The sequence below is a fragment of the Vespula pensylvanica genome, chromosome 19, assembly GCF_014466175.1.
Source record: "Vespula pensylvanica isolate Volc-1 chromosome 19, ASM1446617v1, whole genome shotgun sequence".
In the NCBI taxonomy this organism is placed as follows: Eukaryota; Metazoa; Arthropoda; class Insecta; order Hymenoptera; family Vespidae; genus Vespula; species Vespula pensylvanica.
This window is the reverse complement of record NC_057703.1, coordinates 3,549,335-3,567,562: the sequence shown is the minus strand read 5'-3', so window position 1 is coordinate 3,567,562 and position 18,228 is coordinate 3,549,335. Positions and strand designations below refer to the sequence as shown.

Below are 18,228 nucleotides of genomic sequence, written 5' to 3'. Positions count from 1 at the left end.
ATTTAAGATCAGTTCACCTTTTCGCTAGGTTCGTAGATACATTGTCATAGAGCATTATATATGATCATTGACTAGAAGAGCATTGACTGAATATGAGCATTCATTTCGTTATGGAACTTTAATTTTATATTATTAAATACGGCGAGATTGGTACAATATCTCGATAAATGCCATTTTTCAAATAGTATACTGTCCATAAGATCATGTCCTGGTCATTGAATTCGATACGGCAGAATCTGTTCGTAAATAAAAATCTCGTTTTGTTATATTCCTTACTGTTTAACAGTCATTTAGAAGATTCGTCAAGAAAAGAAGAAATCTGATAAATTAATGAAATCTTCCTGTAGGAATGTATGCAGTACCACACAAATTTAATTGTTTTGTCCAAGATTGAAACAAAAAGTAATAATAAATTTTGCGTTCTCTCTCTCTCTCTCTCTCTCTCTCTCTCTCTCTCTCGCTCTCTCTCTCGCTCTCTCTCTCTCTCTCTCTCTCTCTCTCTCTCTTTCTCTCTCTCTCTCTTTCTCTCAATCAAAGTACTCAGGTTGCATATACGGAATTTTGTTATAAAATAAGAATATAGAAGGTGACTAGTGTATCTCATTGCAATAATTCTGTCGAAAAGTTATATATTGTAGTGATTAATATCGAAACACATAAATATTCATATCAATAAGACAGAATGTAATTATAAATAGATCGTTCAACGAGACGAATTGAAAGAGGTATAAACAAATATATGCGATGTAAATATAATTGGAGATTTTACAAGTTTATTTATGTTAACATTGTTCATGTTAAGACAAAATTATAGTAATATTACATCCTACGTACAATTATCTTCACTTACGTTCGATATTTTTATCGCTGAAATTTAATAAGTTCATATTTTATTTCCTGTAAAATCGATCACTAAATAATAAATTTGTATTCTACATTTTGTAAAATCGGTAATCAGTTAATAAATCTCCTCATTTTATAAAAATGATAATAAATCATATAAGACTATATAAGAATCAGCATTTAGAGCAGTATTATAAAGTAAACGGTAAGTAATCAATATACTGAAATGATACAGTAAAATGCGATATGTATGATAAACTTAGTAATAAAGTATAACTTATATTTACATTTCTGAGTAATTAATATTTATTAAATATATTTGCAATTTTATTGTATATTATTACCTTATATCAAAGCATTTTGATTATAATAATCTTGACAAGCTTTCTTTTACCGCAGTCAATTATGAGCCTGAAAAACGTCCTATCTTCCATCGTGTGTTATTACTGTTGTTCGAAAGTTCATAAACTATCTATATTTACTATATTCCATTTATATAGATTCTCTTATATATATTCGGAAAGCAAATGAGAACATATGTATTTGTCCGAATTATCAGAATATTGTTCTTTAAATTATTAAATGTTTAAAAATCAATTTCTAACAATAGGACAAAAAACTTATGTAACAGCTGTATAGAATATAAATGTGAGATCAATATGTATACGCGGGACACTTCGACCGAATAGGACACTCCTGAACTATCGACTTTCCTGATTGGACCATAGAATTAGACCAATAGCTGATCTGGAATTTCTGTTACAAAAAGCTAGTCGTCGTCATGAAACTGCTATTCGCTTGTGAGTTTCTGTGGATGATGGTTGCAATCTTCACGGTGAAAAGTTTCAAAACTTTTTGTCTTCAATAATTATCATTATCTTGTTAGGTAAAATCTTGTATATTTTATTTATATTTCTTTGTTTCACTAATATAGAGATTTTGAAAAATTTTTGTTTCGTGAACTGATATGAATATTACATACAATATTCTACAATTTTAACTAATTCTAACTGATAGAATCTCCATTATTTGTTTATAATATATTATTTAACTCATTTTTATGATTTTCAAATTATTGGTTTGTCATTTATTTAACTGAAAAATTGATAGTAATTCAAAAAGTGTTTTTCGTCTTGCTCGATTTATAATGAACGTAATTTAATAGTTACTACATTTTTTGTAACATATTTGTAACATACATATAATACGATTTTATGTTATTGAAGGAACAAATTTATTTTCGTTAAAATCAGTTCATTTCTTTGTTCTTTGTAAACGTTCATTGTTTGTGTCCTTTATTTGTTTTGTCACCAGGTTACAAGGTCATTTCGGTATTTTCAAATTATAAATATAGCTATTCAATCGTAAAATGTTATTCACTACAATCAATAATTATTAATTTATGGATTGCTTAAAATATAACTAATTCCTTACATTTTTCTGTAAGTTGTTGAATATTTTATAAATTTAATCATAGAAAAATTATTACAGAATAAAAATAAGTAAACGTATATTTATTATAAAATAAAGATTATATATTTCATATTATTATATAGTACGTATTTTATAATTATATATTGTTTTTATTTTTTCTATACGTAAATGTAGTAATCGGGAAGATTTCGAACAATGTGTATGAATTCTTTTGTCGTCATATAATATATATAAGAAGTACCAAGGTGAAAAGTAAGACTCTTGTATATGTAGCTTCTATTATTTAGATTTTTTTTTAATGATTTCTTCTGTTATTTTATTTTACAACTCGTAGAAACTTATGTATTGATCTTTTCTCTGCTATAAGTATAAAGAAATGTTTACTAAACTTATGATACATTTTATAAAGGGCATGACGACATTATATATCGATGGATCGTACTCATATTATTTACCAAAAGTCTCTCTTTTTCCAACCGTGTATTCATACTATATATATGAAATATTTAATGTGTGTGTGTGTGTGTGTGTGTGCGTGCGTGTGCGTGTGCGTGCGCGCGTGTGTGTAATTTTGTTTTATACATTATTATGCACACACATACATACATACATATAAAACACTCTAATAAAATAATCTTCTTATATAATATTTACATATTCAAATAAAAATATAGCAAGATATATATATATTATATTCGACTGCAAATTTAGCATTGCTTAATGATACGATGTTCGGTATATAAAAAAATTAATTTCGTTAATCTGTAAACTATTAATCTTTTTTTCGAATATTAGAAATATAAATATTAAACATACCGCATTTATGAGAGATTATTTCTGATATTAAAAATATAAATCATTAGTAAAATTGTATATTAATAATAATAATATTCTCTGTGTGTGTATGTATGTGTATACTTCCTGTATTCTTTATTTATTTTATTTATAAATTAAACAGATTTCCTGATTTTAGAATAAAATCGTACTTTTCTAAAAAAATTTATTTTTAATAAAAAAACTTTTTACCATGATGTTTAAATCGTTTAATTTCAACTATGAAATTATCTTGATTTATTTCAAATTTAATTTTTCCTGATTAAGTTGTTTAAATTAAAAAATTTATCCTTCTAATAATAAGGTGTCGCTAATAAAAATGCAAATTGACAAAAGGATTTTGTGCATTTATTTTAAATATTTTACCTCGAATAATAAATAGAATAAAATAAAATTGGTATTACTTAAAAATTAACTATTTTTTAATATATTCATCTCATGACTTTGTTTTTAATCAAGAAGACGATGCTCGTTTTGTCTTGATTCGTTTTTTCCTTTTTAAATTGTTTTTCTATCTTTTCTATATTGCTTTTACTTTAATAAAATTAATTCTATTTTATTATGTTTCTATACGAGAAAATAATTAATAAATACTTGTCTCAAAAAATTTTAATGAACTATCGACATCCCGATTTTTCTTTTACAATGTTTTATTGAAAACATTTTATTAATTAAGGATTATGCTCTAGGAAATGTATAACTATTTATTGAACAATGTAATTTTATTTGGTATATTGTATATGATATTGTTAACAAATATTTTGAATGTAATCTAATATTTTTTATTTTTTTTTTCAGATGTTATATTTCCACTTACGACAAAAAGATCTTTCAACGAATTGTATAATGACAAGGATTCTTTTTCATGCTCCACAAAGTGACTTAATCTGTATTCGTGAAATATCACGTCTATGATATTAATTGTTTGTTATGTAAGTATACTAACAATGAGTTCTAATTATGTGTGTAACGTATAGTTTTCAGCCCAAAAATTCTCATCAAGAGAATCATACTCAAAGTAAGATAAAATATATATTTATATAAAATAAGTATATATACCCACGGACAAAAACATAGCACAAAGGTAATATTTTCACATTTTGAATATGCTCAGATATTCTTAATTGTTTTGAATTCTATGTCAACAATACATCTTAAGAACATAGTAAACAAGGTTAAAGGTAGAAGTAATAGTTTTTATTTTACTTTCTGGGAATATGTCGCGAAATAGGAAGGACAAAAAGATAGCACACTTAGACTTTTCATAACAATTACCAGTATTCATTAAACTTTCGGTGCGACTACATGTAGTTTGATTTAATTAATGTTATTTTAATAAAGTTTAAGTCAAGTTAATTGAATAATTTCGAAATATTTCACACTCATGGGACGAGAAAAAACTTGGTAAACAAAAAATAAACATAATTCCTGCTTTTAGAGATCAAAATTTCTATATTTTTAAAATTATTCTCGCTGTTTAAGAAAAGTTAAAAAATAATTTACAATTTATTGAAAAATAAAATCTTACGGACCGTCAGCGATTTGATCTGAGATCGATCGTCAGTGTTAACCATACGCTAGAAAAGAATAATTCTTTGGGCGGCATTAAATTCCTGTTTAATTGCGAAATAAATCGCTGAAGAATAGATATTGAAACGCATATTAGAAATGTACGTCATGTTATGCAAACACGTGAACATATTATACGAAAGAAAACCACCGTTAACAACTCGTCATAAAATGAATCGTTTAAAATTCCTTAAAGACCACGTTCTTCGGTAGAAATGATGGCAATAAGTGATATTTTTTGATGAAAAAAGATTTAATTTACATGGTCCCGATAGTTTTAATTACTATTTTTATGATATTAAGAAAGGACAGTTATCGAAAATATCTTACAAACAGATGGAAGCGCAGTATAATGTTATGTGCGGGATTAATGTAAAATTTTTAGATTGAAGAATATAGTAAATATGTTTATAAATACAGTAATCAATCCTTGATTCATCTATTGAATAAGAAGAGAGATATTGCAAAATTTCATAATTAAAACATATCGGTTGGAGTATTATGGTGCAAAATAATCGGCTCATGCCAATTCAATAAATGCATAAAGTAGAATTTTCAACTTCTCATGCATATATTGATGATATATATATATATATATATATATATATATATATATATATATATATACACCTATCGTATTCCACCAAATTTTTAAAAATATTTTCCAAAGATGAAATAATGGTATGTATGAGCAGGCTACTGATCAGTATCAAATCGTTGGTCATATCATGTCGTCTTTCAATAATAATGATCGTTTCAATAAAATTCGAATTGTCGATTAAATATCCCAAATCTATTGATCTGTTTAAGCAAAAGAAAATCTTTTGAAATATAAATGATCTCATACGAGTGTGAATAACTAATTATATCTAAGAAATTTTAAGATATACGTATTGTTAATCTTTTTAAAATATATCTGATAGTATATCTAAATTAATAATATATCTAATATATTTAAATTTTTAGCGATAAAAATATTTTCTATACCTCTATATAACCCTTGCGTCAACGGATTATCTCACCCAAATATAATATTTAACTTTTTTTCTAAAAAATTAACATTTATCAATTTGTAACATCAACTCTGCTTTAATTAAGCGATTTATTAAACGATGTGAAATTTATTGGATTGGCACATACAAAAGATTGATTTTCTTTGAAAATAATAGAAATTTTATGTCATTTATCTAAAAAATTGTATTCGATTGAAATATACTACATCAGCTTTAATACATTTTCCCCAATGGGTTTTTAAAGCACAAATGCCTTTCAAAAAATCCGGAGTTTTTAAAATTAATATTACCTATTATAAAATTTATTTAATATCTTTTATTAATTCCTTTAATATCTTTTAAATTTAAATTTGTTCCCATGTCTGAACTATTTATTTCTTTAAGAATTATTGAAATGTTTATAAAGATAATAATCAATCGATGATAAGTTTGGTGAATAAGAAAAGGATATTGCAAAATTTCATAATTTAATTCATTCAATTTGTTAAAGCGTTTTGATTCGAGCTTTTATTTTACGGAATAATCAATCCATGTCGATTACATGAATACTTGATATAGAATTTTTAATTTTTCAGCATTTTACTCAGTTTTATCTATATAATGGCGATATATTTCGTTTGTGAGTATCTTTTTAGTTTATAGAAATAGAAAATGAATAACATTTCAATCAAATTTCACCAAATTGTTAAAAATACTTTTCCAGTACGAAGTAATGATATTTATAAGCGGCTACTGATCTTTATTAAACTATTGGCAAAGAACATCTTCCTCTTTCGATTATCGCAAAGTATCACAGTTTTTTCATTGTAGGTTACAATACATATATTATACCATTTTTTTATATTTCGTTTCTGCATAAAAACTAATTACGATTCTATTTAACTAAATCGAAAAAAAAGACTTGCATCGGCCGGGAATCGAACCCGGGCCGCCCGCGTGGCAGGCGAGCATTCTACCACTGAACCACCGATGCTTCGATTACGAAAAATTTAATTAATAAATTACAGGAAGTTCTCATTTGGAATTTATTTTTTATACGAATATTTTTTACACCCATTTATCTAATTAAAGAAAACGTTATTGTTCCGCATTAATCAAATTTTTATCTGTTATAATTTTCTGATATTTGATTATTTTAATGTTCCCTAATTTCTCTCCAAAAATGTGAAAAAAATAAGAATATATTAGATACCAATTTAAAAATGTGTTATCTTTTATCTTTATTTAAATGTTTAAGTTAAAAAACGGCTTCAGTTTTTCAAATCGATTTTCGTATTCTTTTAACATTGTTGCACGAATTTCTGCATTATATTCGTTTGAAATACCTCTGCGATTTTTTACGGTTTCTAAAATTTTTGATAATACTTCACAGATAAAAATTCTGGTACTTGAAAATTATTATAATCCAAAATCTATTATTTTTAAATTAGTACTCATGACGATCAAGTAAACGTTTCCATTTTCATTTTTTCTTTATCAACATGTTTTCAAAATATAAACCATTCTTTGCTTTTAATCTTTTCAACGTAAAGAAAATTTTAAAAAATTGTTGGCTTTAATCTAATAAATATATGAATTCGTGATCTGGAGGAATTGAAATAGATTTACACAAATTGCACTTTTATAGAAAAATATATATATAAAAATTTATTTTATGGAAAAATATTTAATATTTTCATCAAATGATTTTATGAAAATTTACGTCAAGGAAATAGAAAAAATAAACTAGATAAATAAATTTTTGTTGGAACAACACAATTCGTTTTAATTACGTTTAATGCCATAGTCACAAAAAGTTCTTTCCAAGTGTCTCTTTTTTTTATTGTTTCCTCCATAAATACACTTTTATCAATTTTTAGTCACTAATTTTGTTCTTAAGTTTCTACGAAACAATAATTATGCTGCATAAAACCCCGTAGTTGCATGCAGAATCGATTAACAAAACAAAATTATTGTAATTTCTTAATAAAAATTTTTCTAATTCCTCCTGCCAGTGTTTTTCCTCAGGTTGAGCAATTCTTCATCTTTCTACGATACTTTTGTTCTATCTTTCTATTTCTTCGCACAACTTTTCATTTCTTTCACCTCATTTGCTTGAACCCAGGAAGATGCTGTATGTGAAATCTTAATACCAATTTCCTCTGATCATGTTTTTAGTTCCGTATCTGTAAATTATCATCCTTTATCAGAAACAAACGTTTTCGAAAATCGTATCTAGCAAATAACTCGAATAAATATTTTTCAATAACGCTCACTGTAACTTTTTTTTTTTTTTTTTAATATAAAAATTTTTAAATATCAACTATAATAATCAATAACTACTAAGATATTCTCGGAAACGGTCCTATTAAATTCATAGCCAATTTTCTTCTGCGACTTACTTTTGTTACGATTTTATTCTGTTAACAATTTTCGGTTCAAATGTGACGAATTTATTATTTCTCATACTAATTGGCGTCATTTACAATTTTTCATCATTTCCTTTGGATCCCTATCAATACCATTCTATCTTTACTGCGCAATCTGTGTTTTATCGCAATAATTACGGGATGTTCCTCGTGCTAATTTTCATTAATTGAATTATTTGATAAAAAATCTTATCCAATAGAGACAAAATATATTGGCCATTTCTTCAGAGAAGAATAGTAGATTTTTTTTCATATTAATAATTTTTATACAAATAAACATTTATATGTTCATCATGAATATTAATTTTAATAAACAATTAAAACTGTTTAGAATCTTCCAATTGTATATTATTCTTAAAATTCCCAAAAGAGCTTAACATGTTTAATTTGGTCTTGCTTTAACTCTAAAAAATTTTAATTCACGTCATGGCGTAGAATCAATGATTCACTATTTGATTTGTTTGTAATTTCAACTACTTTATACTTCATTTTTATTAGTAATTTTTATTGGCATAACTCATCTATAAAATGATATAATCGTTAATGATTTCTTTAAGCTTTCATCCACTTTATTCGAATCGTACTGATTTCATCTATTATTAGCACTTTAATGTATTTGAAAAATCTTTTGTAGTGTTATATCACTTAAATATAGAATGTCAGTAATCTCGAGATATTTTCAAAGCGGTATGAATTTATCATGGCAAATAAGTTACGTTTTTGTTCGTTCCTATATCAATTTGAATTTGGTATGTATTTAAGAAAGATAAAATTACTTTCTAGAATTGGAGTCTTTTACCGATATCTTTGAAAATGATTGTAAAAGGATCACGAAATCTCAATCTTATCATTTTCATTATCAGATAAAGTTATTCTACGACGATCGAATCATTGTAATTTGGAAATATATCTTTGGAAATATCCCTTTCGAACACTCTGAAATAATTAAAATAAATACTGCGTATTCATGATACGCTCTGTAGTACATGCTGTGAAAATATTTTTCGTTATTCCATAACAGTGTTTATTATTGCTCAATAAAATTTTTCGATATGAATATTTTCACTTACTTCATTTTTTCACTTACTTCATTTTTCCTAATTCAGTCTCATCTGTATTATCAAAGAAAGATTAATCAATTATAATGTCGTAAAAACGATAGAGAAGAATTGTCATTAAGTATTGTAAACCGCATCTTAATATTACGTTTAGGAATTAACACTAGAACTACCGAGAAAAGAAACAAAGCTATTTCTACCAAAACCAGTCAAAATGATTGGTCTTTAAAAAAATATTTAATAATAGAATATTTTTATATTTATTAATTTATTAATTTATTACTATCTTACAAAAGAAATTCAAAGTTATGGAATTACAACTACTCAATGGCAACTATAAAATATAAAGTAATTATTAAATACCAAAAGTTATGATTCGCTACATTTCTTACAAATTTAGTTTCTCTTCAGAGTGCATTTTCCGCATGTATATTTTTTACACATATTACAAATGACGGTAGTCTTATTATCATTACAGTACCCTATTTGATACCATTTGTGTGAACAAAGTGAACTCTTTGAAGTACTTTAGACATCAGCCTCTCGTAACTCCATTCCTGGTTTTACATTTTCAATGACAACTTGCTAATTAAAATATGAAGTCTTTTCTAAATATCTTCTCACCTGTTGTTTCCTTATATAACATCCAGGCATTTATACCAGCTAAATCTAAAATGTTGTAAAAAAGCTTGGAGTAGGCATCTTTTTAATCCTAATTTGACGCTGTATTTCTTTACCATTTGGTCTGTAATATCTAGTTAGTTTGCCATTATGTTCATAATCTATTTAGTTTTATTATAAAACTCAATCATTTCAGATAAGCTCCTGTTACTTTTTTCACTTTTGATGGATTTATTTTCGAACTCAATATAAAAACTTTCTTCTTCTGCTTACTTTGGTCAATTGTAAGAGTAATCTCATTTAATCTATAAAACAATGATGAAAAATTGTGAACAATTGTATCCTTTGTTTTATAAATTTATGGTAATTCCCTTTTGTTGTCACGCATAGTGCCAACTTGTTATTTACTGCGGCCGAAACGCATAATTTGTTCATTAAATAGCTTGATCTATAAACGTTTTTCTTTTAATATAAATATTGATAAAGTGATTATTGATACAATGATATTGATACATATAATGTTATTTACTGCAACAAAAACATTTATAATTTGTTTGAAAATCTGTTATTGTTTTTGAATTTGATCCAATCTTTGAATTTACATACATAAATGGTATTTGTGAGGACATAAATCACCATGGATATTGAAAATAAGGTCACGATTAAAAATTTATAATGTAACTTCATTAAATAAAACGTAACAATAACTTAACACCTTGCTGTTCAACGTTTAATTCATTAAAATGTAAGCACAAGTCAGTAAAAAATATTAATTTCTAAAGCCATGCGACGATCATTAAATAATTATATTTTTCAATGATTTTCTTACTATGCAAAAAGTCTGACTTTATATGAACGCTCAAGAAATTTTTGAAAAATTGTTCCACGATTTGCCTATCGAACATTGTTGTACATAAGTAAAATATCGTATATTGAGTTTATCTCATTTAATCATTCCACATATTTAATAATAGAAATATATAATAATAGAAACAATAATAATAGAAATTTTCGTTTATTTGAAACGTAGATATATTGAAAGTGTAGATATGAAATTGACCAATTTTGTTACAAGCCTCATAATTCCAATAGCTTATAAGCAGCCTTTGCACATACTAAATATAAATGCTGTTGATGTGTAATGCAATGAAAACACAGAACTGAATGTCCAACATGAATGTTCAATAAATAAAAATATATTGACAAAATAATTTTCCTCTCCAGTAATACTGCGAGTATCAATATTCACAGAAATAATTTTTGGAAAGATCTATTCTTTTTTTTTCTGATAAGTGCATTTAAAACTGCGTTACATCTGTTCTTTACGTTGTTGCTAATGATGTTAAATCAATCAATTCTTCTTTGATATTATTTACACAACACAATAATATATAAAAACCACTAAATTAGTTAATCCAATAATGTCAGTACACTCATCGAGACAAAGAGAAATTAAATGAGATTTTATATCTATTTTTGTTCTGATGAATTATATTTTTAGTCATTTTCAAAATTCAACCTTTCACCGTATTTCTTGTTAAAGCCATATTTTTTATTCTTGAAATAATTTGTTCCATGTTTTTAAAATCTTCAAAAGAAAAACTGGCTTGCATTTTAATCGTGTTTTTATCCATATTCTCTATCACAACATATCACGTTTAGCATTTACATTTGAGATTAAAAAGTTGATAGCTGATATATTTGAACTAATTTATTATTTAAATACACAAATAATAATATATTGTTGTATTATTTTTATTGATCATTTGTTCAATATTAAAATCAAATGCATTTTTGTATTATTTAAAAAAAAATCAACATTTTATTCTACCTTTAAAATTCACGTTGCGGCAAAAAAAAACACAGTACGCACACACGCACACACACACACACATCAACAATGTCCCTGTTTATCTTTACCTACCAACAAACCCACGTGCAATTAGAAGAAAGAAGACTCTAGGAATTCTAAGTATGAATTTTCTACAATGAATCAATTGACATGAGAAAAAATTGTATTTGTTGGTTAGTTTATTTCATGTACAACAAAATTTACTTTTGTAGATATTATAACAATTAAACAAAATTTGAATTATTTAACAAACTATGAAATTATTAAACGAATCATTATTTCTAAGATATTAGTTGTAAATCATTTATGTGTAAATTATGGGAAAATATGCAAATTGTGTAATAACAAAATTTTCGTTCGTGTCATAAACTCATTATGTTGGATCTGTAGCATCCAGTAACTCATAATCGCTGACAAACTCTAAATGTACTCTGTCGAGTTACGAATTAAATAGATTGAACATTATTGCATTAATATAATCAAAGATGTTATAGTGTTTACGAATTATGTTACATTTGCTCCTATAAACTGTCTTGATACTATCGCCTTTTTGCTGATATAAAACCAATGTTTAAAATTTATTAATTTGAATTTATATCGATTTATCAGAGAATGATTTCTTTTAAATACATTTACCGCATGACATAAAACTGCATTAGATTGATTTCAAAAATTTGAAAAACAATCAAAATATTGTTACTTCTCGTAATTCGATTTCTTCTGGCTATCGAATAAAATCAACAATTTACAAATACATCATGACATAAAAAATTACATTAAATAATTTAGCCGACGATACTAATGGCATCTGGACTATTAATATCATTGAAATAATTTGACATCAAATGATCATATATATTATCCATTGATTGATTTTGATGATGAAAAATTAGTAATGATGAAGAATTTTACTAAAGTGGCTAATCGACCGAGTTAAACGTTGTTGCAACTAATATCGGAAGAAAACATTTGGGTTGTTCGATAAATCTCAAAAAATAACTATTGGAAGTAAACAACAATCAGACAATTGATTTATGCGAGTCTAAAGATGAGAAATATCAATACTCGTGAAAAGTTAATTTGGATAAAATGCCTAGTATTTTATTTGCCATACCTGCTGTATTTTCAAGATGGATACAAATTGAATCGTACAAGATGGATCGTACAAATTGCCCAATATATTTTTAATTGGCATAATGTTTCATTCTGTCATAAGAATTGATTTACTTACACTTAAATAGGATCAGTAAGTTGAAAGTAATTAACGTTATTTTCATCAAAACTATGGGTAAATAAGATGTTTATTAGTTACATAGAAAATAAACATCAAAATCTTGTTCTAATAATAAATTTGATGAACAAGTAACCTATAAATAATAAATTTTATGAAGACGTAATTTTCTGCCCAAGAACATAAAAAAAATAATACAAATGGACACAAATAAACACATACAGTAATCCTTCGTCGTGTCTAAATATTGAATATTTTGCAGTATTATCCATATTGATAAAATGACGTTATTTGCGACAGTTAAAATACATTCTCGCAGATATGATCCATAGAAGAAATTTTTTTCCAAAAAATTACATCAATGCCGTCACATTTGTAAGAACTCAAATTTCTACATCTTAGTAACATTTGTTGGATAATTCTAATGAAACTATTCATTATAAAGTAACCAAAGGCGAGACTGATTAAAAGATTATGATCTATAAGAACACAGTGTTAAAAGGTTACAATGTCATTTAATGTAACATTTTATGCGTTAAAAATTATGCGCAAATAAAAAATGAAAATGTTTTTTTACAAATATCTTACAAGGAACATAGATCGTTGTTCTGAAGGATTTTCATTTTGAAATGATTCAAGAGGATAGAACGATTAATTGTCTCATTTTTAAATTATAATGGAAATAAAACATACAAATATTATTCATGAAGATTGAATGCGATCTATATATTATACTGATGATTTTGCCTGTTTATATTCTTTCATGTCCATAGAAGAATTTAATTTCACAGAATAATGATGAAGGAAGAATAACGAATTGTCCTATATTCGTCTGCGAATATATCGATATAAAATTCCTGCATTTTCACAACTTGAGCGATCAATCAAGTTTGACATAGAATTTTTCAATTTCTTATAAGATGTAAAAAAAATCGTATACAAAAACAATCTTTATAAATCTGAAAAAAAATGTTTTTTGAGAAAGCAATGAAAATGTAAAAAAGCGGATCTGACAAAATGTATCAAGAATCTTACTCTGTTGAATCGATTTATTGACAATTTGTTGAAGTAAATCGTCTAACGAAGGTTCGTATTTGATATTAATGTAATAAGGTGAATATAATATCATATCAGTTATCGGGAGACTTTGCGAATAAGAATATATTAAAGTTGATTGGATTCACAGTAAAATGTTGTTTGTCAATGATTATGGGAACAATATTATAAGCAATATTTAATAATTTAATTTAAAATAAATAAATAATTTATAAGCAATATTGAAGAAAAATGAAAATTATAATCGCTTATATTTAAAAGATCTATTCAAAAATTTAATTGTTGAATATCGTTAGTAAAAAAAAAATTAATTTTATTGCTATTTTTTATAGCTTGTCAATAATTTTATCAATTATGGTCTTGGAACTAAAATTGAAAGTAACAAATTTTTTATATAATTTATTTATTTTGTATAAAATTAATTGATCCTTTCATCATAAGATCTTTAAATGAAACTCATGGAAAGAAACGATAGTCCTGTTTGATGATACTAAAAAGCTAGTTTAATATAGATTGAATAATATAATCGTATATATATATATATATATATATATATATATATATATATATATATATCTGTATAAATATACTGTAGATAAATCATGTAGAAATGCACTAAAAGTATTTGAACGTATAGAAATTATTTATATCTATTCTATATTAATATTTAGTTGGACCATCTTTCGCCTTAATTGTTTCTGTAAGATATTGTTCCATATTATGCATCAATTTTGAACTCAATGCAATTTCATATTTCTACCATTTTTTTTTTAAGTATTCTTTTGAATTAATATTATAATTTTTTAGTTTTCTGCCTATATCCACCTAAATACTCAATTATATTAATATCCGAACTTTGGGTTGTTGTGTGTAGTATATATGATATATTAGTTTTTATTTGCATACATTTGAACATTTTCGTGAACGTATGTACGTAATAATGTTTCACGTGCAAGATACTTTTTCATAGCAACTATTTAATTATTTTAATTAGTTATAATTTTGTACGAATACATTATGTATTTGTTCCATAAATTTTGTTTACTTTATTTCATTTAAGAGGCAGTTTAGAATCAATAGGTGTCTTTTATATATCACATTAATCGCTTTTTACTTAATCCTGATATTCTTATACTTTAACTTATACAGATTTTTTCTAATTTTTGTATTATTGTTTTTTAAACATCATTTCTGACGGAATATGTTTCTTAATGTTCTTTTTTGGCGGAATGAATCAATATATATGTTCCAATACATTTTTTAGATTTTAGGATTGATTGTCATGAATCATATTTGCATAAATTATATTCCAATTTACGAAAATACGTTTGTATTTGATCAGTGTATTTTTCTCAGTATAGCCTTCCAGCCTCATTGGAATTCCCATTATAATGATCCACTCAATAAACTTCTTTAATGACTTATCAATATTAATTCGATATCTTACATTGATCGAAATTAGAAGGTGATTTATATTTACAAATAAAACACTGACAGAATGGAACATGTGAAAGAGTACGTCTAAATATGTTCAAACATTGAAATAATTAAGCATGTCTGAAATTAAAATAACACCTAAACCAACAATTTTCAGATCAAATATTATTAACATGTTTTGTAGAAGGTGAAACATTGCATCAATTAATGTATTCAAAATTAGAATTTTATTTTTAAAAAAGGTTCAATTGCAGTTTGCATCAATGCACAAAAATGGATGAAAGTTTCATAAAATTTTATGTAACGTTCAATATCATTTAATGTTGTCGTATAACATTTTTCTCGATCTCCAATCCTTTCAAAAATATAACTCGACCCAGTTCTTATGTACATATAAATAAAAGTTAAATTCAATTCAATTCAATTCGTGAAATCAATTTATAAAATTTTTTAATTTATTCTTGACTAAGTTTGGATCATTATTTTTAATACGCTTAAATAAGCTTTTTTTCGATTAAAATAAGTTTTCAACTCCTTCATCGTGAAAAACTGTTTCACATTTCTATATACAGGACGAACTTATATTCCATAAATATTTCCTGTTATATTTAAATTTTGTTATATTTAAAAAGTATAAGGAAGTTGTAAGGAGATCATCATTATTTAGTAACATTTAAATTGCATTTTTCATATTTGAGTCTATGTTACCCTTGGGAAACGGAGTCTTTCATTCCAAAATCTTCTAACGAATGTTATGAAAATATGAGAGGCAAAAGCCAATCATCTTCGTGAAAAAAGTACCTATTAAATATGTTTATTATGTATCGGATTTGGGAAAAACCAGAATGCGATATTAATTCGTCTATGAATATATATATTATATTACTAGTATTTGTTGCACGAATATTTTATTCTACGTTTGTAGATGGTACTTCGATGATTTTTGAATTGCGAGAGTACATTTCTTTCGTTTTTGGTATGAGAACATTTGAAATTCAATTCTGTACCTTGTCTGAAAGTGTATGATGAAAATGTCTAATAGGCAGCTATAAAATGGTCGTATGTAGTTGTAACTTTTGCAACAAGTAAATCTCTCATTATGTACTACGCGTCTCTAGGCTTATCGATAAATCGCTTGATGCATTTTCGTAAAATTCGTTTTACCAAGATCTTGCATGTTAAAGATTAATATTTTATCCGTAATGATTCCATCACCGATCGATAATCCGCGTATAAAATTTACTGATGCTCATGCGAAATGATTAACTATTAGTGACTGCTTTAATTGGAAAATAACCGGATATCATTACACGTACAAAATTGATGCATCCGATCACTAACCGCCTACCCTTATGGAATTCGATTGTATCCAGAAGTGAGTTCAATAAAACAATTGTACTCAATCGAGCAACTGCGAATTTTTGTTCAAAGTTTCATTTCTCAAAGAAGATACATTCTACTTATATTACATATGTCATCAAAGTGAAATTTAAGTTACTTGCTGTCGATGAAAAATTGAGTCTATGTCCTTTCATAAAGAAGTCAGAGGCAGCAAATAGTTATATTCGTGAATAAATAGTACCTATTAAATAAGTTCGTAATATATCGAGTTCAGGAGAAACCAGAACGCAATATGAATTTTTCTATAAATGCAATAAATAACTCCTGTTTTACTATGTTGGAGACGAGTTTTTTATTGTATGTCTATAGGTACTAATTTAAAATGAGATCTATGACATGCCAACACCTAAGATCAATCTTATTCAATACCTTAATGATTCAAATAATACAGAAATAAAATGAAAATAACAAGGAGATATAAAATGAGCAATCATTCCTTAAAAATAGGGTATTATGTGAACGACGCAATATTAATTCCAAAAAACGAAGATCACCTACAACGACTCTTTCATATATTCAAATCATCGGTCAATAATCTTAATAATAAAACAAAAATGGTCATTTGTTTTGTGGAAATATATTACGCAATATTCATTAATATTTTATGAGATGTCTTTAATATTATATAACATCTAATAACCGTTTTCGACTTATCCTATATAATATTTTTATTCGTTTTTAATTTTAACACACCTGATTTGAGTAATGCTTTTTTTATTTCATTAACATTATTATACTGCTTTTTATTTGCATAAATACTTTTTGATAAGTCGCCCGAAACATTTTCAATGATATTTAGGTCGAGTGAATGGCCATTTCAAAACTTTCATATTTTTTTAAATAAAAAATTGCTGCATACACTTCTTCGTGTGAATTGTTGAAAAGTATAATCACCCTCAGTAATATAAATTGCATATTTGCTAAATTGATGTACTATTAATGTAATATACATCTTGCTATTCATGCGGCCTAATAAAAAATTTATTTTTCTTTTTCAACGATATCCATTACTAGGCCAACTACCTTCGTCCATTCGATGGCCACTTGAATGCATTTTTTCTTTCCTTAAATCGTAGAAATAATAATTCCATCCATTAGGACCATCCAAGTTAAATCTTCTTGAATTATTGAATATTCCAATTTCCCACTTTTTCATTCAATTAACGTACTAACGGGCGAACTTCAGATGTGCATTTTTATGTTTCTCAAATAGGAAATGTTACTTTAACTTTTTGTGTTTAATGCTTGCTTCTCTACAGAATACGGCATACATTTTTTAAATTTGTAACAACATGAAAGCAATATGAAAAATAGACGTTTAATACACGTTAAAATGTACTACGAGGTCTCCCAATCTTCTTTTAGTTTTTCTATAAACTTTTAAATCTTTCAGTAGATTACATATGACTTCTATATAATAATTACGAAATTTTGTTAATGCTATATTAATTTTATCGCAACAGCACGATTC

General features: G+C 25.9%; 1 long non-coding RNA gene and 1 other non-coding gene across 4 annotated transcripts in view; one reads left to right on the top strand and one right to left on the bottom strand.

Annotated features, from left to right (window-relative positions):
• Nucleotides 1–1,573: 1,573 nt before the first annotated feature.
• The window catches only part of LOC122635823, a 30,590-nt gene continuing 13,935 nt past the window's right edge, over nt 1,574–18,228 (top strand). For 2 of the 3 annotated variants that reach the window (XR_006328762.1, XR_006328760.1), the window contains exons 1-2: nt 1,574–1,729; nt 3,910–4,043. This is a non-coding gene — a long non-coding RNA (uncharacterized LOC122635823). The remainder of the gene's footprint in view (nt 1,730–3,909; nt 4,044–18,228) is intronic. The other variant, XR_006328761.1, reaches the window with a different exon arrangement.
• On the bottom strand, nt 6,596–6,666 carry Trnag-gcc. The gene has a single exon. It is a non-coding gene; the product is annotated as a tRNA-Gly (tRNA).